Source organism: Suncus etruscus, chromosome 20 (assembly GCF_024139225.1).
Source record: "Suncus etruscus isolate mSunEtr1 chromosome 20, mSunEtr1.pri.cur, whole genome shotgun sequence".
Taxonomy (NCBI): Eukaryota; Metazoa; Chordata; class Mammalia; order Eulipotyphla; family Soricidae; genus Suncus; species Suncus etruscus.
In genome coordinates this window covers 38,757,651-38,784,654 of record NC_064867.1, presented here as the reverse complement: position 1 = coordinate 38,784,654, position 27,004 = coordinate 38,757,651, and the positions used below count along the sequence as shown (strand labels likewise).

General features: G+C 35.2%; 1 protein-coding gene across 3 annotated transcripts in view; it reads left to right on the top strand.

The window, feature by feature from the left end:
• The window catches only part of GRM7 (glutamate metabotropic receptor 7), an 884,078-nt gene that overhangs the window by 222,134 nt on the left and 634,940 nt on the right, over positions 1 to 27,004 (top strand). The window lies entirely within an intron of this gene.

Below are 27,004 nucleotides of genomic sequence, written 5' to 3'. Positions count from 1 at the left end.
GCAGAAATCTGCACATGCCAATGAACTGAATAAAATAAAGGGCAAGTACTGATTTTGTGCATTTGCTTTTTATTGTTTTTGTTCTACTTGCTTTGAAATAAGATAAGAGGGGTGTGTAAAAGGGCCAGGGGGAATAACAAAGGGGCAAAGTCACTTGCTTTGTTAATGGCTGACCAAGGTTTGATTCCCAGCATCCACAGAACTTGGGGAACCCAATGCTCCAATAGGACTGAAATTAAGCACTTATTCAAGAGTAAAACCTGAGCTCTGATAGGTGTGACCCAAACCCAAACCAAACCAAAGACCTAGGAAAAAGACCAGCCAAGACCAGGGGAAGTCTTATCTCAAGTCCCTGTAAGATCTGGAGCCCCTATTTCAGGGGTCTCCCCATTTCAGTCAAGACTGCAGGGTGGGGCTAACTTTCTGGAGCCTATTCCCCAAAGTTAGTACTGTCTAGAATAAATCTTCTTCTTTTGGCTGTGCTGATGAGGCAAAATAAGTGGGCAAAAATGAATGTAAAAATTAGGAAGTAGGAAAACCTGCTTTAAGTTAAGGAAATGTGAAAAAAACAACATAACCCCCCAGATAGCTGATAAATCGGATACACATATTCTTCTACACTTGAGAGTTATTCAATTATTAATATATACAATTTAGCATGAGAATTATTCAAGGTTTGCTGGATGTAATCAGCTTCCTAGGAGAGTCAAGTTTATTAAATAGTCCTTAAAGTAAACAGGAACCCTTTAATTTCATTAAGTTCATCTTTAGCGGATAATTACATCTGTTATGTGCTAAGCTCTCTGGCAAGTGATTGTATAACTGATCCTAAGTGATTGTTCATCTTTTTTTTTACTGGAATATGCTTTATTTTAAAAACTTTGACAAAGCCTTTCTTTATACCTATTTTATAACTTTCCTCATTGATATTGAGGTTAAAAACACGTCGATATAGATCTGCAAGGGACATGTTTTCAGGATCTTGGTACTAGAGAGAAATAGCTGAGCTTATTTATTAAATAGACCTGTTACCTGATACAAAGTGATAGATAAGGCCATAATTTGAAAGGTGATTGAAATTAGGCACTTTTATGAATCACTATTCTATTCGAATCTATAAATTAACTCTATCAAAATGTCATGAATAAACATTCTAAAATAATTATCTGCTCAAAAGCAGAATATAGAGAAGGAATAAGTAATGTCTTTATAGGGAAGGTTCAAAAGGCTCTTTGGATGATGTGTTCTCCATAGAAAGTGCAAGGCTTTTAACATCATGGACATAGTTAGATTTTTAAGACTAAAAACATTATAATATTAAATATAGAACATGAACATGTGATCATTCTGACTCATTTTAACATCACAGAAATTATATGACACTATTAATATGAGGTGACTTTATTACTAATGGTATTATAATTGGTTGGATATAGGTTGGTGTTTATAAGAGAGACATAATTTAGTGTGCACAATATTGTAGTAAATAGTCAATTTTGCAGTCAGTCCAGGCCAGACCTGAACTTTTTACTATTATTTATTATGTGTCATTGAATAAAATAGTTAACATCTCTGATCCTGTCTCTATATCTTTGAAAATAATAATGGCAATCCTTTAACAGTTATACTTGGAATACAAGTGTGGATTATTTATCAGTTAACCTGCAGATAAATCCATAACTATAATTAATCAGTATACTGGCCAACTCATTAGAATCCCTCTGATGTGGGCCTGTGTTGCTCATTAAAGGGAAACAAATCTGGAAGAAATAGTATTCCAGATATTCTTCATTGTAGAAAAATCTGGAAAACCTTTGGAACTCATGGACTAAATGGACATGAACTCAAATGTGTTTTGACGGTGAATTTAAGAGAATCTTAAAGTCAACACATTTGGGTTTGAGAATCCAAGAATATTTTGAAAGTCAAGATTTCAGATTTAAATGGAATTTTGAAAACGGCATGCTATCGCAACTGGTATTTTCTCTACAATAATGTTTTTAATAGTTCCTAGTGATATTGACAATAATCATTTAAATGTGTGGCTCAGAAAAATATCATTTAAAAACTGTAACATAGGTGTTGTATATTAAATTTGTTCATTTTGCCACCACTTAAGATCACTCAGAGCTAGGTTGGGTCCCATAAGATGACTTTGATGGTTCACATGATTACCAATATAATTGGTGGGAATTCCTAGCCAAAAAATTATGCCCAAGCTTTCATTGCTCCATCATTTTGAATAGAGTTTTGACTCAAAACGATTGAAAACTATTTATATTAGAATACAGAAAATTGTTATTTTTGTTTGTTCATTATTTCAAAGTACTTTAGAATTTCTAAAATCATATTTAATATTAAGCAAAGAGATCATGGTCTGATCTGCTTCTGTGTTTAAACATAGCTGAGGTCTTAGAAGCAAAAACTATACAGTTATTATTGCTTTAGCTCAGAAATAAAAGGCCCACTTTCCCCACTCAAAGTAAATGTCAAATATAAAAAACATGCAGGAACTTACATTAGCCTTGGTTTTACCACTTAGTTTTCCAATGGTTTTGGATAAACTTGTATCTTTAGGGAAATTCTCATGTCATTTGTGACAGTTAATAGCAGAGTAATCACATAATGTCTCGTATAGTACCAGAGATCACATATAATCTACAGAAGAGAAAATAAAATACAATAATAAAAATATCAGTTCATAAAATCATTGAGAAATTATTACATAAGTACATACATCATATTATGCAACTTGTCTCATTTGTGGGCTTCACATAATAACATTTAGAAATATCTAGTTGGGGTCGGCAAGGTGGCGCTAGAGGTAAGGTGTCTGCCTTGCAAATGCTAGCCAAGGAAGGAGCACGGTTCGATCCCCCGGCAACACATATGGCCCCCCCAAGCCAGGGGCAATTTTTGAGCGCTTAGCCAGCAGTAACCCCTGAGCATCAAACGGGTGTGGTCCAAAAAAACAATAAATAAATAAATAAATAAATAAATAAATAAATAAATAAAATATCTAGTTATGTTCTTTGTTTCTTCTTTATTTAACTAAATATTCATTTTAGTCTCATTCATTGATCCAGGATACTATCTGTTTTGGTAAATTCAAAAGAATCGTACATGTTATCTGTATTGTTTAAGATGTATTTGGAAAAAAAAACCATATATTTTGTAGAATATATGATTAGGAAAATTAAAGTGAAGACAGAAAGTACTTGAGCTTCCTGATAGTTGATAGACACATTGGCTAATAAAAATTTCCAAGAAGAAGGATGCCAATATGGATTGATTTTACAATTTGTCAGAGTTTAGAATTTAAACGGAATCTTAGAAGACCTTATATTTGAATTGTCTGAGAACAAGATACCAATAAACAGCTGGAAGTAGAAAAATAACTTGCATTTCAAGAACTGCTGAGTGAAGGGCCTAGTGAGATTGATGATAGAAGACAAAGTTTAGTAAAAATAAAATTGAAAAAATGATAAGGTGTGTATGATTTTGGTTTTTCAAACTGCCTAGGCAAGGAGTATTTTGAGAAAAACCTTGTTGTCGTAAAAACTCTTGTTCATCATGTATGTATTAACAGTGGACAGATTCTGAGAAAGATGCGCTGGAATATTTGAAGGGTGGCCTGAAGAAAGGAGCATTTGGAAATGACTCTTATTTGGAACCTGTAAGAGTTAGTTTTGGTTTGACTGTAGCATTTTTTTTTAGAAAAAAGTGTAAATAATACAAAACAATTACCCCATAACTCAGATTATATGTTTATTCACCAGGAAGGGACATTCAACAGGCTAGGTATCTCCGCCAACTACTTTCTAAATCCAAAACATAGACCAAATGCCTCTCAACTCTAATAACTAATAAATAAATCAAAATTACCTAAGATACTTTTAAAATTTAAGACAATTAATACTCAGATTTAATATGTGATCAGAGACAATAGAGGGAGATCCAGGAAAAAACCAATTTTCTTTTTATTAGTTTATGTTCAGAAAAGTTATTTGTGTCATTTGCTGTTTCAGGGAACTCAGAATGGGAAATAGGGAAATGTAGTAAAGTTAAAAATAAAAAAAAAAAATAGGGGCCGGAGCAGTGGCTCAGTGGTAGGGTGTTTGTCTTGCACACAGCTGACCTAGGATAGATCACAGTTTCATCCCTCGAGCCAGGAGCGATATCTGAGCGCATAGCTGGGAGTAGCCCCTGAGCATCACTGGGTGTGGCCCAAAATAAAAATAAAATAAAATAAACACATTAATTGGGTCATCTAACATGTATAGATAACTGAATAATAACTTAATGTTATTATGACCATTTTAGGTGCTTAATAAAATTAACCCAAGTTTGTTTAAAATAAGATGCCCAGGCTATCCCAGAATAACAGTAAAAAGCTTTCACAAATAACTGTTTAAGTGAATTATATGGCATTTAAGAAATATACCTGGCTATGATGATTGTGTTGAGCTTTAAAATATCGATTCTAAATGATTACCACTTAAAATATGTCTCATGATTTACTTGTTCTGAGCTGCTGACATTCCAGGTTTCCTATTAGAGACATCTTTGACATTCTCTGTACATACAAATTAATTAATGTGAACTCTCAGCTCTTCGCAAGGACGATCATGTTGCAGGTTAGTCAAGGCATATATTTATTTGTAAGCTCAGCAGTAACCTCAGAAAAGGAGTTTTGAAAGAATGGCTTGGTTAATAGAGACATTCACGCTCTTGGAGCTTAGATACACAGTAGGTTTCTTTATTAACATCAAGAAATAAATATCTCAGCTGGTATCAGAACCAGAAAACATTGTTTCTACCATTTGATATAAGGTGTTTATTATTTTCATCAAATAAGCCCATAAAATATCTTGTAAATGGCTATGAAGCACATCTTGAAGTACCTCCTGGAGTCTTGCTGTTAGTTCATTTTGAATATTCCCCCTTTGACCCTTTTGGCATCATCTGTTCACATATGGATTCAAATTCTCATCAGGTGTAGACCCATTATTTTATTAAATCATTTATGTACAGGAGGGACACTGCAGAGAAGAGTGAAGCTTCCCAAATTTTTTGATGCATTCAACATTTTTCACAAACACCTTTGGAGTAAAAACCTAAATAAACAGGGAACAGGGAGAGAGCATAGCTGTAGGGCACTTGCCTTGCAAGCAATCTATCCAGGATGGACAGTGGTTCGAATTCCAACATCCCATATGGTCTCCCAAGCCAGGAACCATTTCTGAGCACAGAGCTAGGAGTAATCCCTGAGTGCCGCCGGGTATAACCCCCCTAAAAAATAAACAAGCAAACAAACAAAAAAAACAGCCCAAACCTATATAAATAAGTTAAAGTCAGGAAATCTAATGTCAGGAAGGGCTGGTTTTGACATTGTAGTAATGGAGACTGAGATTTAAAGAATTGAGAATAATTTTAGCAACTTTGAATGATACAGTTGATGCTTTATAAGACTTTATGCATGCAGGCATAAATATTTTCTTTATCAACACATCAGTGACCAAACCCTAATCAGTTACCTGGTGTCACTTTGCTACTCACAGCCATAGTTTTCTCATTTCTAAAGTGGAAAATGTCATGAATAAAAATAAAGATTATTTGAAGTCATAAAATAAGAAGGCTTGATGCTCTATTGCTCCATCAGGTTAGAATCTAAGTCCACCTTTCCTGAAACAATTTTTCCTTTGTTAGCCAGGGCATGCATACTATCTTGAAATTAGACACATTTCTTGAACCATCTTGGTCTCCTCACAATCTGAAGGGGATATAATGGAGGGCACCAAGACCAAACAGTCATATGAGCATTTAGTAGAAATAAAAATATGACCAGTCTTGAACACCAAATCCAAAGTCAAGTACAACAGAATCGATACCCAATCTACAACAGGTTAGACACAGAGGGGACCACTTATACTAGCAGTCCAGGGGGCAAAGGAGGGACGATATGGGATGTATGCTGGGAACAGGGGTGGAGAGAGGACAACATTTGTGGTTGGAATGTCCTTGATTCAAAGTCATTATGTACCTAAAATACTACTGGGAGAGATTTGTAATCCACTTTGGTCAAAATAAAAATTATTAATAAAAATAATTAAACATGTTTTCTGATTTTTGTTAGATAACTTTGATTGTTCATTCCATAATGCTAAGAGCATTAAGGATTCTGCCTTATTCTGGAATCAAGAATCCACTGCTCTTGAATTTTGTGATTTGAGACAACAGTTATGTTGTGCCTCCTCTTAGTTTTTCTACCACATGGAGTTAGCATAGGGATTAAGGTCCTTGACTTGCATCCCACCTTCCTTGGTTCAATACCCAGATTGCAGTCCCTGAGCACTACTTAGAATGATCCTTGAGCACTATCAGGTGTGTGCCCCATAAAATATTAATCTACGTTCAAATGGCTGATCACCAAGTCTCAATGAGTATAGATCACTAGGGAGCATCTTCATATCAGGCTGAGAGAATTATCTCTTGTGTTGATATTCTATGGCAATAACCTTTGTGTGATCTAGTTCCATAGTAATTTACTGGAAATCTTCCAGTATCTTTGATGGCTGTGTTGTGACTGTCAGAGGAGTCTTTAAAGAATACAGGTCAGAAGAGCTGTTTATATTTGTGAGGAGAATCCCAGTGGTGATGTTTAATCTCTCTGGGAGCATTAATTATTCACTGATAGCAGTGGATTTCTACTGTTCCCCAATATTAAATAATGATTTCAAAGGGACATGTTAAAACATTGCTAGTCACCCTTTATTCAATTTGTTTGTTTTTAGAGCCATACCCAGCAGTATTCAGGTCTTATTCTTAGTTCTTCACTGGAAGATCACACTTGGCAGGCTTGCGGGACCCCATGGGGTGCCTGAGATATCACCTGAGTTGACCACATGCAAGGGAAATGCCAATACCTGGTTTATATGATCGCTTTGGCCTCATATGTCACTCTTTTTGCTTGCAGACTCCAGCAAATTAAAATGAGTTACTTTATTTTTAGTGAGAGAATCAAGGACCATTTTTGGGAACTGACTTGCCAATTTTTTTTGTTGTTGATTTTGGTCACACCTGGCAACGCTCAGGGGTTACTTCTCGTCTGTGCTCAGAAATTGCTCCTGGCTGGCTCGGAGGACCATATGTGGTGCTGGGATTCGAACCACCATTCATCTTAAGTTGGTTGCATGCAAAGCAAGCAACCACATTACCTCTGTGTTATCCCTCTGGCCCTGACTTGCCAAAATTTATAGCAGCTTGTTACTGAAAACTTGAAGCAAAATCATTTATTTTGAACCTGATTATTGTATTGTACTGTCAGTATTTGAAAGATAGCATTGCAAAGAATATAAGTTATAAGCTATATTTAAGTTGGAGAGATAGTCCACAGACAGATAAATTCACTAATTCCATTCTAGTTTCTGGGAGATGTGTGTGCAGGTAAAGCAAACCTACTAACCAACATTCCCCCTTAACCCCAAAAAATCAGATGTGTGGTCTTTTACCTTCTCCAGGTCTCTGCATATATCTTACCTAATTAACAAGTAAGCATTTGTACATAGAAGGTTTAAGCCATATTATGGCACAATATCTTTGCATATTATAAATAAATTTTGCCTCATGAAATATGTCTCTTGAGCCATTAAGAAATTGCCCAGGAAAATGTTGGGGGGCTTAACAGATAGAAAATCATCTTGCTTAATAACAAAGAGCTAGTTAATGGTCTATGAATTTAAGCAAGTTGTCTTTCTCCACATATGATGGCCTTTGTCTGCCACCAGATATTTTCTGGGTTACCAAGTTGCTTAAACTTACATAGGTTTTATAGGAGGAATATATAATAAAATATTTGTCTGTGGGGTTACATTTTAACTTTACTATTTCTGTGCTATATAATTCATGCAAAAGAGACTTACTGAAATTCCATTTCATAATTTCTATGTGAGGGTAATAAAATGTAGTAGATATATAATGACTTTTATGAAATATGAGCTCATGCATATCAGTCATTTTGTGAGGAACTTCCTCAAAAATAAATGTGAAAAATGACTGAATCTTATTTAATCATTGAAGCACTTTTTAAAGCATTATTATATTTAAGACAGAGGGGACATTCATCAATGTTTGATGAACCAGATAGAAAAATGATATTCTGAATGGAGGCCAAGATTTTTGTTGTACAGTCTGAAGGCCTGGCACAAACAAGTTTGCTTTCATTTCTTTTTTCTTTTTCCTTGTAATTTGTTCCTGGGTTTCTGTCATGAAATCATTTAGTCTCTAGTGTGGATTTTTAGTAAAATCTGCTCTAATAAAATTGGGAAGAGTTTCTGAAAAATAACAGTTTTCACCTTCAACATGGTTAGAGGAATTATTTAATTTTCTGTAAATGTCTCAAAAGAAGGTAAATAACTTTAATTACTGACAGAAGGAGAAATGTAAGCAAGGGTCCCCAGATTCTACTCTTTTGCTTATATTGCTAAGTGGCTTGACTTCATCTATGAATGCATTAATTTGCTACTTCCTATTTATCTTTTCAATGTATTCCACAGTGGGGGATTTATCACCAAATTGATGCCCTTTCTTTGAGAAGTGTTCGAGTTTAATGTCTGTCATTTTGCTTTTCCTTACATTGCTTTGAATATTTCTTTTGTATTCACCCTGTGCGCATACATCCTGGGACTTTGGGAGATGCCAAACAACCTTCTTTTCATAGCGATGGCATGAAAAATAAGTCAGTTATTTTTTCTGTTTTATCTGCAATGGACTGCTTCGTATTTCATATGGGATATTGCTATATCGGTGGAATGCAAAAATGTGATAAAAATGCAAATTGTAGACAGAAATGGGACCCGCATTTTGGTTTCAGAAAAGATGATACTTTGGTGTCCATTCAGTCACATTTAATTGTGATGTATGGCTGAGTACCTTCAGCAATATCTCTTTGGCCTCTGAGATGAACATTTTCTTGAGGAAAAAGTTGAAGACTCATTACAACTCCAATTATAAGTAATTTAAGGTATAATCTAATTCTTTTCACATAAGGCATTATAATAGCTCTTTAATAACTAATATATTCTTAAAAGTAGTCAGAATAATGGTTGTAATTGGAATGGAGAAGAGGATTATAAAGTTAGTGTGAGTTTTGACTACCAGAGATTTTGCACTTATCAAAACTCAAAAAATGTCACTTTAGATTTGATATTTCCCTTGTCATTTATTTGCATATTTACTTTTTCTGGGTTGGGGGTACACCAAATGGTCTTTAGAGCTTATTCCAGGCTAGGATCACTCCTGACAGTTCTCAGAGGACCATTTGTGGTTCCCATTATTGGGGATCAAACTAAGGTCTGATGTACAAGACAATTAAATTCCAACCATGTACTTGGCTCTGGCCCCTTATATATCTTTTTACTAATGAATTTAAATTATTTGCATTTTGAAGTGGAATAAAGTTGATAATCCAACTTCCTTGCATTTCAGAGTGATGGATATTTTAATGTCATTTTTTAATGCAAGAAAATAATAAGATATCTTTATTATAGGAAATATAAGATCATGCCAAACAATCTATACTGATTTTTAAATGTTCGAATATTTCAAAATATCCATAATAAATTGAAACACCCCACTTTAACAGTGCAACATTCCCACTTCCTTTTTATATCTAACACCCAACTGCAAAGATGTTTGTAATCATAGTACTTAAATATATTTTTTGTTTGTTTGTTTGTTTTGGATTTGGGGCCATACCTGGTGACATTCAGGGATTACTCCCGGCTATGTGCTCAGAAATGGCTCCTAGCTTGGGGGACCATATGGGACCTGGGGGGGTTGAACAGCGGTTAGTCAGCGAGTACAAGGCAAATGCCCTACTGCTGCACCACAGCTCCAGCCCCGGATATGTTATTTTTTAAAAAATAAAATATTCATAATAAAACATAGGAATGTATGTGGAATAGTGTTGGAGAATCAGAGGCTAAACAAAAAACTAGGGGCCGGGAAGGTGGCGCTAGAGGTAAGGTGTCTGCCTTGCAATCACTAGCATAGGACGGACCGCGGTTCGATCCCCCGGTGTCCCATATGGTCGTCCCAACCCAGGGGCAATTTCTGAGCACATAGCCAGGAGTAACCCCTGAGTGTCAAATGGGTGTGGCCTAAAAACAAACAAAAAAAAAACACTAGAATTTAGTTTTTTTTATTTTGTTTTTGTTTGTTTGTATGTTTCTTAGCCGCATTTAGTGGTGCTCAGTTCTTACTCATGACTGTCCTCAGTAACCACTCCAGGAAAGTCTCACAGGACTATATAATGTAACAGAAATTAAAACTAATTCAGCTGTCTGTAAAGCAAGAATCCTACCACTGTACTATTGATCTGTTCCACAGGGTTGATTTCTAAGTAACTTTGGATATAGAATATGCCCCAGACATTTACTGATTTTGAAAAATGTGCTTAATAATTAAAATGCAGACCTAATCAATTTTGACTTTATGAGAAATACATATTTATTTAATGTTGGTTAATGCAGTACTTGATTACATAATCAAAACATTGATTTGGGGGGGGAGCATATAGGCAGTGTTCCTGACTTCATATTTTGACATCACTTTGGCAGTGTTTGGGGAATCACATTGATCAGCTGCATGCAACATACGTACTTTGTCCACTGTAATATTGCTCAAACCCTCATCATGCAATTTATGCGAACATTATTCCCAAACTTAGGGTGTGTGAGGAACATCCTAAGTTTTAGGAAAAAACGGGTAACAATTGTACAATAATATTTGGCGAATTGTTAACCATTTAAGTATTGGTAGAAGGCCACCTCTGACTTCCTATTAAGAGGAAAGTACGCATCTATATTTTTTCTGAAAACCCTTGGAGTTTGACCGCATGAATTCAAAGCCAGTTATATTCCCAGCCAATGCTGGGAAAGCATAGTTAAGAGTAATAGCCTATTCCCAGGGAGCACAATTGGTCATGGTATGGACATTTGCTCCTTTATTTTAATAGTGATGCTGGTCTCATATTATTTGCAGATATTAGTTTTCAGAAAGGAATAAATCTATACACTTGTGGTACAAAGTTCTTAGTGTTTTGTATGACCTGCTCTTTGGAGTCATGGCATTTTTGGAACCATATAAATGATTGTAAATAATTAGAATTTACTGCTTACTTTGAGAATAGAGTTCTGTGAATATGAGTGTATGATTATATATGCATATTATATGTATATAAATAGTCAATATTATGGATATATACTGCAGGGTTATTTGAGTTTTCTAAATACATTTCAAATATCTATATACATATGTTTTATATTATCTAGCTGTAGTAAAATGGAGAGATGTGCATATATTTTACATATATGAAGTACTAGTATATATATACATGAATCGACACATACATTATTTCTGGTTGACATTAATAATTTCAAAAAAATCATGTATTAACTTTATATCTCTGTAGTTAAGTGTTCTTTATGTTCCAATGACAATATCTTTTTTGGCCCAAAGGGTAGACTCTCATAATAATTTATTTACATGTGCTTGATCCAAATCTAACATTATTCCTTCCATAGTCTTCTGAGACCTGCCCATGATGACCACTGAGTGAGGGCTAGAAGTAAGCCCTGATGGTAAGGCCCTCAAACCCAGATTTTATATCAATACCAATGAACTTTAATATCCAGAAACAATAGAATTTAGATGTTATCTACTGGAGTTAGTATAAGCCTTCTCAGATAATTTCATACATCTTGAAATTGTGTAAGATCTTATATTTGCCAGCAATGAACATGGCAGAGCGCATGGAGGGAAACCAGGTAACCTAGGTATCTGCGGTACTGGTATTTATTCCTAAAATTTTATCAGGTTCAACAATTTGCTATAATGGCTCAAAGGATTCAAGGCAAGATTGGCTCTGTGAGAACAGTTTAATTGTGATGGAGCTGTGAGTTAGAAGTTTGGGAGGCAGCATGGAATATTTTTTCCCGTAACTTCAGGATTTATTTTCTTCAAGGGGCATTAGTGTGTCTTTATCCAGAAAGTTCTGGCTTTACAAGCAAGCAGCCAACCTGTGTTCAATACCAGCACCCCAGATAGTCTCACAGATTTACTCAGGAGTGGCCCAGAAACAAAAAGGAAAAAATAAGTTACTCTGATCCTTGGTATTCAGAACTGCCCAATTATTAAATTTTTAGCTTGGTTCTATTACTGTATTTCAGGTATATTGGAGTTTATTGCACATATGTAAATGAATGAATCATTGGCCGTGTGATTAAATTCAATCTCCAGCCCTTTTTGCTCCCCGATGTTGGCATAATCCAAAGGTCTACTGCTAGAATTTGGTGCAGTATGGGTCTTTCCTTTGACATATTTATCTTGAAGCTGTCTGGATCTTCTGGGTGCATATTATTAACAATATAAGACTCCTTTTCAATTTAAGAAATCTCAATTGCTTTAAATATGAGACAAAAATAAGATATATTATTTGTCACCCAAAAGACGCTAACAAAACTATGTTGTGGTTGGGAAATTATCATGTGATCAGTGACCATGTGACCATTGATAATTACATGGTGGAAATCCTTCTTTTCTGTTCTTTCCATCTGAATTTCAACTCATAAGAGTCTCTAGGAGACTAAATATAGAATAAATAAAATGCCATGGAATACTTAATCTCATAGAGGTATCCCCAATCCTTTTCTCCCTTATGTTGAAATCACTCCAGGAGACAGGAGAAATCCTGTTAGATGCTGTTTCCAGTAAAAGGTTATAGAGATAGAAAATGGTAGATAGACCTCTCCCAGACATTGGGGACTCTCGTTGTCTGGTCAATTAAAGTGATGATGATACACTCATGGGCCCCAAAACATGTATTTGTGTGCATGGACATAACCTATCTGTGGATGTGAAATAACTAGAGGATGGTGACAATTGGCTTATATTTGTTGAAAACTATGGATCTTTGAATACAAAACTCTTCTTTAAACTTGGCCTCAAAGAAATATTATAAGGAAAGGTATAAATTGCCAAAATTACTTTTTCTTTTGAGGTTCAAATCGAATGCCTCTCTATGGAATTTGTGGACAATATTGAACCCTTTTCCATCTTGGAATGAAATCTAAAAATGAAGATTGATAAAAATAAATACTGAATTAGAACAACCTCATATTAATTTTGTCAAACATTATGATAAATAAAATATTCCCTAATGCTTCACTTTCTTCATAACCCTTGGCAGTTTGGTCTCCTTTCTTCAGAAATTACTCAAAGTTTCTATGAATATTTTCAGAACTTCTCAATTAGCAATTTTCTAGTTTAGTGTCTTATGTCAAAATACTTGATTCCTCTGCTTTGTTTCATATATCACCTTCCTGTGTTCATTGCAACTTTTTTTGACTATTACCTCAGTTTATTTCAATTTTCTGAACCCAGTAAATAGAAAATGTTCTTGTGTAGGTGATGGAAACCCAGTAATTACATATAACCAGTAATTACATACTGAGGACAAACATTAAAATGAGAAGGGGATAATATAAAAATGATATCTAAAGCTTAAGATTTTTTTTGTTTGTTTTGGTCTACATCTGGTGGTGATCAGGGGTTACTCCTGTCTCTGTGCTCATAAATTGCTCCTGGCTCAGGGGACCATATGAAATTCTGAAGATCTAATATAGGTCTGTCCTGGGTCAGCGCATGCAAGGTAAACACCCTACTACTGTGCTATTGCTGCAGCCCCTAAATTTTTGAATTTTAATACAGCTGTCAATTTCTGAATTTGAAGCTGATGACTCAAAATAATTAAAAAAAAGTTTTTTAGTGTTCACTTATTTCTCCAGTATGAACTTTTTCTTTTCTACCAAGTCAACTTTTATGTGCCATGATGTTGAAATGATACAACAAGAAATATAAAACACAGTATATTGAAAGGCCTCTTACCTGGATCGGTTTCAAATTGAGTAGGTAGTTGTTAGTATCATTGCATGTTAAAATAGTAACTATAAAGCCAAGTTCTTTAATGCCTATGGTAAATAGATTATATTGAAAATCCAGTTCTCTGTTGACTTAATTCAATTGATCTATACTACGGTGACATTTGAACTACCAAAAAAAGAATTATGGTGATATTTATAAATGGCCACTCTAACCCTTAGAATCATATCTGAGATATTTTTATCTATATTTATCTATGTATGTATCTATGTATGTAATCTTATAATTGTCAAATACTTTATTTAATGTTTAGATTAAATAACGCATCTACATACAAATGTTATACATAATTACATACATATATCATTTATATGTAATATTATACATATTAAAATAATAATCCCTAATATAAGTAATAATTGCAGTGGTGAGAGTGTATTTAATTTCTAGTTTACTGAAAAAGAAAACACCTAAGTTAGAGGTGTTCTAACACCTAAGCTATAGTAATAACAACTAAATTATAGTTTTGATGGAAAGAGCTGCTGGGAAATATTTTGAATTTTATTTTAGAAAAACATTTAAGATGCATAATTACTATATGATAGGCCCCATTTGTTGGCAATGCAAGAAAACTTTGCAGTCTTTCTGGGCTCCTGCAGGAATGGACTATGCTGGACAGCATTTTCCATTTGAGGAATGAATGAAACATAGCATGCAAAATGCATTAGGAATAATATTTTATTTCTCCTGTGGAGAAGCAGAATTATTGCTGGAGTATAATGTAATAAGTGTAAAATACAGTTCCTGGTCATCAATCAATGAGCCATCTTCATTCCAGCACTTACTCAACATTTATAGTGTTATCTTTTTAATAATCCTTAACTGTCACCAGGTTATGTATTTCCTAAACTGAGGACCTATATCTTATTTGTGCTTGAACTTGTTTCAAGCCTAATATGCCCTTACCGTATAAAATTTACTGACTTATAACTTAATGAATCTACAAGGAATGGAGTCAGAAAATTGGAGCCATAGAGATGCACACGTTTAATTGCAAAAGGAAACAACTCCATTTTCTCCACTGAAGGCCAATGCCATTGATTCACTAAATCTCCTAAGCTAGATACAAAAATTAAAAACAAAGAATAGAAAAGCAACGGGACCTTTCAAGAGCTTAAACTTTTATAACAAGCTGACATCATGAACTTTTCTATTTCTGGATGCGATTCATTTCTTGGGGATGGCTGTTCAAGTCTCAACCTTAGAATACAGCTCTGTGTTTCATGGATGGAGGAATAGGTAATAAGACAGTGCTGCTCTGGGATTTAAGTTCAGGCACTTCCTGAAACTGTGTTAATTGGCACCCCTGTGGTTTGAAAGAGCTTGATGTAGCTTCCCAGGAGAATCACTTGCATTTTTTTTTTTTGCACAGAAAGAAAATTGTGCAGAGAGGAGATGTTGCTATTAGAAAAACAAAATGAGAGTCTAAGGCAGTAACCTAAACTATGGAAGCTATAGGCAAAAGTCCTTGGCCACTTGATGTAGAGTGTGATGTCAGAGTGAATAAAGCATGAGTCTTGAATGTAAATGAGTTTTATCATTCAAGCTCTATCATTATCTGGAAATGGGACCTTTTTTTCCTCATTAAGCAAACATTAACATTCAGTGAAATCCTCAGATTTCGACAGTATAATCACATGAGTTTTGATAAATGAATGCATCCACCTAGCCATTTCTTTTATCAAGGGCAAAAACCTCTAGGCCAATCAGACATGTAACATCTCCACTCACATAGAAATCTTTTTTCTACTCTTTATCGTTTACCAATTATTGGAACAAACTCCATATTCTCAATCTATCATAATTTGTTTATGCATTCTCCAATAGATGGATAATTGTATGGCTTCTGGACTCTTCTGGAGTCTTCGCAATATGCTTTATTACTTTTGGGTAAATAGCTAGCAGTGGGAACTGAAAGATCTTAGGATATATATTAAGTCTCCTTAAAACAATAACAAAATCCCCAAGCCAAAATATTTTCCCATATATTTTTTAAATTAAGTTTTACTAGTTTGAATTTTAGCAATTGCATGCATTAATTTTCATGTTCTTTGCATCTTCAACTTCTGATGTTGCCAGTCTTTTTAATTTTAGCTTCTTTGATGTGTGCATATTTAAATATCATTTTAATTTTAATTTACATTTCTGTTTTGGAGACATCAAATATTAATAGCTTACAGATTCCTTATCCATACTGTTTGTGTAATATATCCATTTTTATTTCTTAGCTATGAAATTTAAAGTGCAGATCTTATAGACATAACATCTTTGTATCTTAAGTTTGTATGTAGTTTATTTAAGTATTAGTATAGTTACATGTGATAAATTATTGACATGTTTAAATCAACCTTTATATTTTAAAACATTTCTTTTCACCTTTCACACCTTTTCTTGCATCAGTTGAATGTTAAGATGTTTTAATAGCATTTAGTCATGAACTTTTATGTATGTATTTCCTTTAAGGTACCATCTTGATTGTTCCTTTTGCAGAAATCAAACATCTCAGGATCATAAAATATAGCTGCTTTTGTGAAGTTTAGCAGATTGAATGCCATTCACATTTGTCTGGTGCAGAGTTGAGAACTTTAGAACTATATTGCTTATCTACTGTAACATATAGTAAAATATAGGCTTTTCTGACATTATTTGCATTATAATCCTGTCACTAGTGATCAAGAAGTCAAGATGTTTTAATAATACCTGGTCTCACAGTTTGTTTCCTGAATTTGGAGCTGTCAATAACATGTTTTTTCCAAGTACTAAATATAAAAGATTCTCAGTATAATTTTACATTTGATTTGATCAAATATGTATTTCTCAAATATGAATATCTAAAAATATTAAAATTAAAGATGCTGTTTTAATATATCTAATATTCATCATAATATATAGCAGGTAAAGTAAAATACTTGTCATGCATAGAAACAGGTAATTTTCTCATGTAGAGTACTTCAGAAAAGAGTTTTGGGCATTGAATAGGAAAATTTGTCTCTTGTTACTCCCAAGATAAATGAAAAGCACTGTTCATCTAGACCTGAAGATCAATCTAGGTGGGGAAAATATTTTTTATTTCTTATTTATTTAAAGAAAATGATTCATATATTTGACATTATTGATCGTAATACAGTTGTTTTAAGAGAATTGAAGGCAAAATTATTAAAATAGAAAGAAAAAAAATGAAGTGAAAGAAGGAAAGAAGGAAGGAGGAAGGATGGAAAGAAGGAAGGAAGGAAGAAAGGAAGGAAGAAAAAGAAAAAAGAAAGGAAGAAAAGAAAGAAAGAAAGAAAAGAAAGAAAGAAAGAAAGAAAGAAAGAAAGAAAGAAAGAAAGAAAGAAAGAAAGAAAGAAAGAAAGAAAGAAAAGTATAGTAGCAAGCACATTTGTGAAAATCTTTGTATCTTCTGTGAAGTAATTAATGTCAGAAGATCCAGTGAGCTCTTTGTTGTTAGCTGTCCATTCTGTTCAATCTAGACGATCTTTTAGAAATGACAGCATCAAACAAATAAAGTTGTCTAGAAATTTAAAGCACTATTACTGATACTACTACTTTAAAGTCATGTACTTAGCTGAAAGTTCTCCAGGGTAGGAAGATATGGGGTTAGGGGTACTCACTCCAAAAAGCTCTAGTTATATCTGCCCCCAAACTGGCATACTTGACCTGTGTCCCTTAAGAGAATTGTAGAGGACAGTAATGCGGAAAGGCCTTTGGGGAAATGGTGTTCCTGGAAGATGGAGGTAAAAAGTGTGACTTGAGCAGAGTGGGTCCTTGGGCTACCCTGTCCTGCTGAGATGGGCAGCTTTGTGCTGCATGGGCCCATGTCGCCATACTCGTTCATAGCTTGGCTTACATCTCATTTGAGAAAAGACTGAGGCTATGAAAATTATTTTAGTAGCTTTGTCCAATATAAGGTCTGCTTCTAGCCTAAATGTCTTCCACATATCATAGCAAATATTATTCAAGTCATGTTTTAATATTTTTTTAAACTTGGACAGAGTTGTAATATGAACATTGAGTAGAAATAAAAATTGATCAGACTTAAATTCCAAATCCAAAACCAACTACAATAGAATCGATACCCAATCTACAACAAGCTAGACACAGAGGGGACCACTTATACTAGCAGCTCGGGGTAGGAGGGCAAAGGAGGGGCAATATGGGATGCATGGTGGGAACAGGGGTGAAGGGAGGACAACATTGGTGGTAGGAATGCCCCTGATTCAATGCCAGTATGTACCTAAAATACTACTTTGAAAGATTTGTAATACTTTGGTCAAAATAAAAATTAGTAAATAAAAAAAAAAAAACTGTTAGCTTTTACTCCATAGTTTTTAATGTCTTTCTCTACCTACAATGAATTAAACATTTACAATGGTGAAGACCAGAATCATGTCTTCTAAATTTTCTATAGTTATTTTGTGAAAACTATTTTTTCTTTATTTTCTATTTGAGGACTGGACTCACGTGGTGGTTCTAAGAGCTTACTTCTAGCTTTACACTCAGGGATCACTTCTGGAAAACTTAGAGGTCATGTTGGAACTGAAGATTGAAATTGGATTAGCTACATGCAAGGATGTACTATCTTACTAGCCCCTTTTCTTCTTTAAGTTATAGTTTGGAAAATCATTATCTTACTTGGAACTCAGCTTAAAAATGTACATAGCATTATGTTTTGCTTGTGTTCCTTTGTTCTTTGTTTATTCATTCACTCAGGTAATGTATTTGATCAAGGATAAATATTAAACTATCATTTACACTAAAAATTGATTCACTTAGAAAATCAATTTTTTGATTTTTCCCTGAAATAGATATTACAGGGTAAATTAAATTTAAATAGAATTGGAGGTAAATATCAACTTTAATACAATAATAATATTTTTCCTACTTTTTCTTTTTCAGAGCCATTTGCTTCTTTATTTAAACCCCCTCATGGTCCAATTCTTTTTTTTTTTCCATTGAATTCCTCAGTTTTCAAACTTCTTAGCTTTTGTTATGTGAGGCAGCAACCAAAAACTATTGTAATGTGGGCGATCATTTTCCAGAAACAAAACTTCAAACGAATGGAAGGCTTGTGTATTTCTAAGAATGGGCAACAATTAACAGATGAATAACAGCTGCAGCTGAGTTGGAACAGAGGATGATCCAGCTGAAGTCCAGGCTACAATTGGATTCAGTTAGCCATTTTTGCACTAGCATTTGGACTACTTTTGATTTCAGCGAGTGACCTACTTCCACCTGCTTTTGCCTCTCTGCTGGGAGGAAGTTAGTGTGATGGCTGATAAAAACGGAAACAAATAGGAGAATGCTTTAGAATATTCGATTTACTGTGGCTGGGAAAGACTCTGCCTATATCTGCCTGGTAGGAAGCTTTGCCCAGTACTGACTGTACCCAGTAGATCAGTCAACTCAAGAAACATATGCCATTTGTCTAGTGTTGATATTAAGATGGAATGTGATGATGACCAAGCCAGCCATCCGAAAGTCACTAAGCAGGAAAGAGCTACTAGATAAAATGCGTAGGTCTCTTAAGGCTAGAACACAAAGTGAGTTCTTCCCATCTCCAAGGACTGAATTTCTTTCATTTAACAAGCTACCTAGGATGCCCAAAAGAATAGAGGAATTCTCTCTCCCAGGTGCCAAGGAAACTGTGGAAGCAAAAGAAACAACTGTGCAGCTTCCTTTGGCGTATTCAGACATTGTCTCACCAATTATTTCACTTCCAGGAAGTAAGGGCTTGAAGAATAGATGCTTACTGAATGTTCCTGTTATGGATTCTAGCAAAAAATTATATTTGTTTTCCCAAGTGAGAATACTGGCTCATGAGTTGGATGACCCTTCTTTCGGGGCTTCTCCTAGATCACCAGTGTGATAGTTGTTATGCATTTTGTCACAATGAGTGAGATTATTTAGCTAGAACTTTTGTTGGGTAAAAAAATAACCTGAACACTACACTACTCACAATAATTGTAAGAAAAATAAGTTTGAGACTTTAGCTTTAGTTTTTGTTTGGGGATCATACCAAATGATGTTCAAGATATATCCCTGCCTCTCTGTTCAGGAATGATGCCAGGCATTGTTTGGAAACCAAGTGTGATACCTAGGATCTGAACCAGCTGTATATGAAGTGAACACTTAAAATCCTGGACCACTTCCCTGACCCTGAGGGTTTATCTTTCTTTGAAGACACCAGTCAAATGTGTTGTCAATGATGTTTAACTCATAATGCACTCAATTTAAAAAACAATGTCAGCAAATATATATCCTCAAGAAGATCACAGTTCTTCGAAGAATTTCAAAGAAGCAGCTCTCTTATGTACCAGGGAACATAAAAGACAGGCAAAATAGCAAATGACGAGATACATAATAGTTTTGGCAAATTAGGGATTACGTGGCTTTTTCTCTTCTGGTTGAAGTGGTGAGAGATTGTCAAAAACTCAATTACAAGAATTCAGGAGAGACAAAGGGCATCCAAAGAGGCTTTTGAATTTTTATTTTCATAGGGTGCTTCGAGTGAAAGTAAAATTGGCCTAGAAAGAGCATTTTGAGAGCAGATAGAGAAGTGATACATAGGGGCCTTAGGGAAAAGCAATTTTCCAATTGTTATTCACTGCACCAAGCTTTCTATCATTTGCCTGGATGGAACCATTTTGGAAGAAATGGTGCGCTGTGATTGGAGCTGAGTTAACCTTGTATGTGCTGATTCATAGCCTGTTCAGCACTCTGGACAGCCTTTGGCAATCTCTTTAAGAGTGAAAATGGACAATCCAAAGCCACATAATGGAGGTATTAGGGTCTCCCTGATTGCAATAAAGGATGTGCTCACAAGATCTTGCATGTGTGTGGGGAGGTTGTACCAGTATATGTTCTGTCTCTTTAGGGATTCAGGTATTTACTGGAGACCCAAAACCATACTGTGGCTGTGAGGAACAGTAGTTTGTAGGTGCCATGGCACTTTTTTATACCCTCTCCTTATTTCTCTTTGGACTCAGCCTTTCATTGTTCCTTTCTTTGGTTCATTTTTAGTTTTGTTTTTAGCAATGCTCTAAAGTTACTCCTGCTTTGCACTCAGGAATTCTCCTAAAATTGCTCAGAGGACCACGTGGGTTACTGGGGATCAAATTTGGGTCATCTGCATACAAGGCAAGCCCTCATACTATTTCTCCAGCCACCAGCTTTTATTTTTTATTTTGCCCCCCCCCTTGCCATTTTTGTTTTGCTGTTATCCATCTGTCGTTTCTGTCTGTCTCCTCAGAAGAGGAGGAAAATTGCTTGAGTAAGGTCCCATCCTTGGTAGTCATATCCCCATGGCTGACTTGTGACAGGTCTGAGGAAAGGCTCCCAAGCTCTCCTAGATCCGCTGGGACAGGGATTATCTGCCTGGTCAAGTCCATGATGTTTATGACCATGGTTTCTCATACACTAACAACACCATCATTGCTATTTGGGACATTCAGAATAGTGGTTTTCAGGAGGTTGCAACCATGTCAAGCACTTGAGACTAGTAGAGACCATTACATATGATTTTATAGCATGGTATGTCACTGTTATAAGCACTCATTTTTTTCAGAAGAAGCATACAATTGGAGATATCATGTGTATTTTAAAAGATTTTGTTTTGTTTTCTTTGTTTGTTTGGGGGCCACTTCTGGCAGGGCTCAGTGTTTACTCCTGGTTTGTGGTCAAAAGTTGCTTCTGGCAGGCTCCCGAAGCATATGGGTTACTGGGCATTGAACCAGAGTTCATTCATGGTCGGCTGTATGCAAAGCAAATGCCCTACCACACTATTGCTCCATCCGATTTTTAAAGAATTTTTAAGTTCAAAAATTTTTGCAGGGACTGAGTAAGTGACAAAAATCTCAGGCGAATATCGTGGCCATGGGCTGGATGTGAGATCCTAGAAATTTGAAGAAGTTCTGCCACTTCTTATTTTTATCTTTCATCCTTTCTTTTGTGCCAGAATATAATTACGCCCACCTTTGGTTTTTACTAATGTCTTATTTGACCAGGATTCAATTAAAGGGTTCATTTCAAGGAGCAGTTACTTTGAACTTTGTTCAACATGAAAAACTTTGAGAGGAAATAAATATTGAACAGATCAGAGGGCAAACATTAGTCCTTGTTTTAACTCAGCAGAATATATGTTATATTGATGTAGCTGTCAATGCTGTCAGTTTTACCAAATGCTCTGCCTTCTCTGAGAATTTTCATTCTCTTTGCCAAACGGTTATCCATAGTAGGGTTTAAATTCCATCTCCCAGCTGTTGCATTGTGCTGGGTATTTTTAGTTACTTTGTGCTCATTATTCAATTTTTCTTGCCAGGGAAGGGCCTTGGTCTCACTTCTTTTTAGCTAAGAAAACTAATAGTCTCTGCTATTCCATATCAGTATGAAGAAATTGGCATCAAGTTCATTCTATGTGCTATACTCAACATTAAATAGTAAATATAAAGGCTTTTATGAAACGGATCTATTTTTGCCATTATAAGGAAACTGATCATGTATATTTCCTTGATTAAAAAAGAAAGGCCCAGTATTATCAAATCAGGCAATACTATTTTGGAAAAAGGCAATACCATTGCAAGCAATTATTAAAATCTCCTCATTGATACCATGTTCATGATTTCATTGCAAATTCAATCTTCTCATCTAGCATTGATTTTTCTCTCTTTTGAATGTTTTTATCTCCCACCTTTAAATTAAAGCTATTTAGCTTCCTTTAAATTAGTCGAAAAAAATCAAAGGCAAACTTCTATTTGCAAACATTCTTCAGTGTTTCTTTGGGTATAGATGACAATATCTGCTTAACAAACTGATACGGGGCATGAGAGGTTTTTCCTACCCTAGAGATTAAATGTCATTATCTATTGTAAACAACAGAAAATTATATAACTTTAATCTATTGTCTGTGGAAAAATTTTAGTGGCCAAGTAATTTAAGACACTGCCTAACTCTCCAATAACTTTGATTATGGTGGAAACTTTTGAAAGACTTTAATGACAGATGTTCAAACAATTGTGCTGCGTGAATATTGATTATGAACAACTCCCTTATCAACTTATAAAGCAAAGAAAACACCGATATGAAAGTGTATATGAAATATGGCTTTATCTAAAACATCTAAAGTGAAGTTAATTCTAAGAGCTCATTTAGTCTCAGGTTTAGTCCGACAATTAGATTCTTACTTGAGTAGTTTCTTATTCCAGCAAGTACTTTGGCCTTTATTTTACATTATAACACAGTAAGAGACCATATATTAAATGTCAATCACTAGGAGAATATTGAATGCATGGATGATAGAAACAAGTCTTCTGAATGTAGATGCAAGTGTCAGTCAGCAACAAAAGGTATGGAACATTTAAAGAAGTATTCTATCACTACAAGATGAAATCAGTTCTGGAACTTTCCATCCAGACCTTTTAAAGAGGTCTACAAAGGTTCCTCTAGCAGTTGATGACTAAATATCAGTTAAAGTACAAATGGTGAGCGTGAAGACCATCAAAGGAGGCAGGGGAAAGGGGCTTATAAAGAAACAGCATGTTTTAAACACTGCATTGTGTTTAGATTGGTCTGAAGAAAGACTTTTCCAAGGTGACTGGGTTTCACAGCCTTCAGCACAGAGACAACATTACCTGTTCTCAGGGCCCTATTATTGGGTTTTAGAAATAGAGCATTGATCTGTCATGTTTGAGAATCTCTGAAATTATTGCAAAAAGCATAGTAAAGGTAGGCCATATTGGAATTGTTCTTGCCAAGATATAATTTCAGGTGTAGATGCAAAAGAGATTTGAGATGTTTTCATGAAGTCATTCAACCTTGACATCTGGATCCAGCCAAGTAAAGGTTTGCAGTGGCAGAAAATTCCAGAACCTATCTCAAATCCTTCAAGTTACAGGTGATGGGGCCAGAGTGATAGCACAGAGGTAGGGCATTGGCCTTGCACATGGCTGATCCAGGACAGAATTTGGTTCAATCCCCAACATCCCATATGTTCCCCCAAGCCAGGAGTGATTTCTGACCTCATAGGCAAGAGTATCCCCTGAGTGTCACTGGGTATGCCCATCCAAAAAACAAAAACAAAACGAACAACAAAAAAAAGGTGATGTTTCTTCTTCCTTATAGAAGAGAGCAGTGGACAACCCATATAGAGATTCATTTTTCTTGTTAGACCCTATAAAAATCTTTTGAATAAGCTCATCATGGAGCCAAATTTTTCAGAGTATTTCAAGGTCTTTTTTGTATATTTAAGTTTTAAGTTTATCTGGTAATTGAATATAATATACACGCAATCATCATACTTCTTAGTTTTGCATGGTGTTCCCTCTGAGAGAATACCACCAAGTATACTTTTTTGCCCAATGTGAACATATCTATATAAATAGTGCATTGAATCAATAAGAAGAATATATAAATAATCCCCTAGAATAATCTTATTCCAGCATCTTCTAAAAGTAGGGCTGAGATCGACTTCCTCTAAAAATCCCATTTGTAAGGCTGCCCTATCATTTTGGCAAGGGACAAAAATGGATGAAATTGAAATTTAAGTTGGCAGGAATTGAAAAGACAGAAGATTGATCAAAGCTGTTAATACTGAATGTGGCAAAGAGCAACTCTCGACAAAAGTCAGAGTTCAGCTGCTATAGCAAGCATTGATAACTGCTGGTTTGCTACATGGATGAGGTGTGTATGCTAGCCCTTATAAATTTTTCCATTGGGATTTTCTAAGTATCATTTTTCAAATTCATTTCCCCAGCCCAGCCCTACTTGGAGCCTGGGGTTCTTCTTGTGTTCTTGTCCTCAAATAACTTCATTGGCCAGGCTATCTCCTAACATACAAGAGGCTTCCTGCTGACTTTAAATTGAAGGTACATCTCTTTCAGTGTTGGGTATTTAGAGAAGGAAGAAGTTAAACTAATTATGACATGAAAAAGGTAATATATAGTGGATACTCGAATCCAAAGAATGAATTGGGATAACAATTCCTTAGAAACTAATGGGAAACAGGCTTCTAATTTTTCAAGGAAGAAAGAGACAGCATTGGGTTATAAATGCAATAAAATTGCAAGATTACCCTTAACCACTTCACTTTTTATTTATTCCACCCTAGAGCACAAGAATTGTTTCAGTAATATAAAGAATAAGTTTTATAAAGGCAAAACCATTGCAAATGAAAGGAACACTGTATAACCTATTTGTCATGCCACCATTGTTATTCTGGTTATATTAAATAATGGTGCATCTTACAGTGGGTGGTGTTGGATGTGATAAAATTGAATATATTTCCTTGTCCCATTTGCTTGAATTCAGTGCAAGTTCTTAACCGTGTGTAGGTACAAAATCATGCATAGAGGCAAAACATCAATTGACATCTGAGTGCTTGTGATTGAAGAAGTATTCTGATAAGTGGGTGGCAGATATTATTCTTTAATACTATAAACCCCCTTATCTTTATTTAATAGAGTAAGTACTGTGCAATATTGATTGGCTGTTCAGTGTCAAGTTGCAATTTGAATCTATATCTGACTTATTCCCAGTGCCCTGAATTTAATTACTATCTTGTTTCCTGCAAATACTAATTGCCCGAATCTCTTCTCATATACTATGTATTGGTAAGAACAAATAGAAACAAAATTTTCAGAGTGAAAATAAAGTACACTCTGCCTGTACATACTAAGTGCCTGAATCTCTTTCTATATGCTATATCGTAGAGAAAACAAATGGAAACAAAATCTTAAGAGTGGAAATATAGAATATATTTCACAATATAGTTCACAACATATAGTTCACAATAACAAATGGAAACAAAACCTTAAGATTGGAGATATACTTCACAATATAGTTAACATAGTTCACCATAGTTTCCTAAGCCCTTCCAAGAATAGCCCACAAGTGCAGAGTCAGGAGTAAGCCCTGGTCACTGTTGAGTTTTCCTCTCTCACTTTCTCTTGCAAAATCTTAAGAGTTTGGGAAGGAAAGGAGCTGGAAGTCTTTTCTGGCATGTGCGAAACGGTAGCATATATGGGAAAACTCACAACTATTAACTTGTAGGGACTCTACATGGCTGCTGAACAGAAGCAGTTTAAGAAATTAGCAATGGAGCCAGAGCAGTGGTGCAAGTGGTATGGCATTTGCCTTGCATGCAGCTGACCCAGGATAGTCCTGGGTTTGATCTGTGGGGTCCCATGTGGTCCTCTGAGCCAGGAATAACCCCCCTGAGCATAACCAGATGTGGCCCAAAAAACCAAAAGAAATAAAAAAGAATTGTTCTTTTGTGTTTATACAACTAGTAAGCAGGCAAAGATCTGCAAAGGTTTTGTATAGAATGTTCAAGACAGCTATGGCAGACAATTACTCCAACACATAAAATATTCCTAGGTGCTCAGGATATGTGGACTTTTCTTCCAGATATATTTTCTTCTAGGTGGTTCAGAGCAGAAACAATGTCTTATAGCTGAGATCTTCAAGCTCTTGTGCCAAGAATGAGCTTGTAAATTGGTGTGCATTATGTTTCCATACACCTTGTTCTTACATTGGAATCTGTGAAAGCCAGTAGCTGATAGCTCATGTCTACTCTTCAACTCTAAGTAAGGAATGGCCAACCTATTACAAATATTAGTCTTTCCTTGAGAATGCTATGGGAGGTTGTTCAGGAAAGATAGATCTGACACTGTCTTTCAGATTGCATAATTAAATGATCTTTGTCCAGAGTGCTGATGGAGAGAGCCCAGAAGAAATGCAATATGTGTAAGTCAATCTAGATAAATGTTTGATTATAGTTGACAAATAAAAGCATTGATAAGAGAACATTGGAATCGATGCATGTGTATTGTCTGAGAGGTGAAATGAATCTTTCAGTATGCTAGAGCTGTTAGCTTCTAAAATCCAATAGCCTGGAGTGATTTCATTTAAGTACCAGCTAAAGAGCAAGAAATTATCCTGTTCATATATTGTCTTTTACACGTTTCATCTTAACCAGACTAGGAGTCTCTTGTTTATGCCTCAGTTAAGC